Source organism: Hippopotamus amphibius, chromosome 1, assembly GCF_030028045.1.
Source record: "Hippopotamus amphibius kiboko isolate mHipAmp2 chromosome 1, mHipAmp2.hap2, whole genome shotgun sequence".
Taxonomy (NCBI): domain Eukaryota; kingdom Metazoa; phylum Chordata; class Mammalia; order Artiodactyla; family Hippopotamidae; genus Hippopotamus; species Hippopotamus amphibius.
Window position 1 is genome coordinate 22,260,759 of NC_080186.1, and position 2,111 is coordinate 22,262,869.

A 2,111-nucleotide genomic window follows, 5' to 3' on the forward strand; every position below is an offset into this window, starting at 1 on the left:
TAGACTCTAAATTTTAGATTCCTCATTGGAAAATGGGATTACACTCAATATTGCAAACAAATTGCTTGACAAACTCTTTTTTTCTTCAAGCTTGTTGTGAAAACAAGCTTATCCACAGAAGGTGCTTAGCACAGCACATGCCAATAAATACTCTTACTAAGACTGTCACGACACTGGAGTGCACGAATTCACCAGCCCTGCTACCCCTTGGGCTCCTCAGCATGTATGAAGTCCTCTGTGTGCTCAGACTGTGCTGGGCTCTGGGAATCAGGTGCACGTGGTTACTTAGCTAGCGAGGTAGAGGGCCTCGTGCCCAGGCTGAGGGGCTGAGCTGCCCAGACATCAAGTCAGAAGATCCTTTACAGATCACTTGGTGACACCCCTCTCTCCTGTACCCCCACATCCAGTTACCACTTTAACAGCTCTCAAATTTCCCCTTCTCTCCGCTTTGTCACAACCACCTCAGTCCAGCCAATAACCTTCTCTTGACTTTCTGCTTCCACAAATGCCCTCTCTTCCCCCTCCACTATCTGGCCAGAGTGACCTTTTCAAAACACTTATCTGACCACATCACACTTTTCTGCTTAAAATCTTTCAATGGCTTCTGCTACGCAGACCCCACTCTTTGCTGGGGCCTACAAGACACTGCATGACCTGGCCTGTCTTGCTTCACCACACTGCATCACAGCTGTCATACATGCAGCTCTCAATCCGTGAAACTGATCCCCATGCCTTCCCCTGGATCCCTCAAATTACAGCTCAACTGCTCAGACGCCCTCCCCAACGCTGGGAGTCTCTCCTTTGCAGCCCTGGTCACGGAGGCAGTTTTCCTTTCACTAGGTGGCAGGTCGCTCCCTGTTTTCATTCATCATTGTAAGCAGTGCCTGGCATGGGCAGGGGCCCAGCTTATAAACACTCGCTGAACGAACAAGCCTCTCAGTACACACACAGGACATGAAACCTCAGATGGACGAAGCCACTCACCTCTCACGCAGCTGATCAAGAACTGAGGTCTTTTGACTCTACCCAGCTCTTTCCATTAAACGCCCCGATTCTCTTGTCCCCTTCTGTCCTCAACAGGGGATTCACAACTAATTCTGGATTCCTTCTTGGCTGCCAAGGCCAATGACTAGCTCCTACTGCAGGAACTCGGTGGGAGGCCTTTTGCGGCTTGGTAATCACCAACAGAACATCCTTTGAGAGCGTCCCCCAGCGGCATCAGGAGGTTCTAGAGAAAGTATAACCCTCCAACATTCTCTTCCTGGTGACGGGCCACAAAAGTGACGTGTGGTTGAGTGACAGGTGATGCCAGAGGAAGGGGAGAAGCTGGCTGCCTCTTTGGGAGCTCACTACGTTGAGACCTCAGCCAAAAGCAATGGTGACATCAGCACAGCTTTTAAGCTGCTCACTCAAGAGATCTATGAGCTGTGAAGGGAAGGGTCATGGGGCCAAACTCAGGGTGGGAGGGAGTGAAAAGCAGGGTAGCACCACAGACCAAGCCTCAGGAGGAGGCAGAGGTCCAAAGCAGGGCAAGGTGGATGTGCCCATGCTGGTGGCCCTGGGGTGGAAGAGCTACACTCCCTGCAGCCCGTGGAATCCTCACGATCCACAAGGGCTCTGCCCCGCACAGAACAGGATGATGCCATGTGCCACTGAAGGTCATGACCCTGAGGTCTCAAGGTTGTCTGGTTTCCTCTGCAACATGGTGAAGATACTAGGATCAGGGATACCAACAACTAAGAACAGACAGGCACCTGCACAGAAAGGCCTTTGCCCAAGTCTCCTGCCATCCTTTCTTAGCATCAGGGATAAACTCCAGAAGTTCTAGAAGAGCAGGTCAAAAAAGGATTTCCCAAAATCAAGACGCCTCCTCAGTTTGGGGCTCATGAAAGTCACCCTGCTCAACTCTTATGGCAGAGAAACTGGACTCAAAGTTCACCTGATGGTAAGACCTTCCTTGGAGTAAAATAATGGAAAAATCCCTGGGTTTTTTCCCTCCATCACAGAAATGAGTAATGGTGCTGCCACCTGCTGACTAGAGAGCTACATCCAGCCTTGCTTATCCTCCTCTGGCCTTCCAAAGGCTGTAAGCCATGCATCCTGCATCTTTC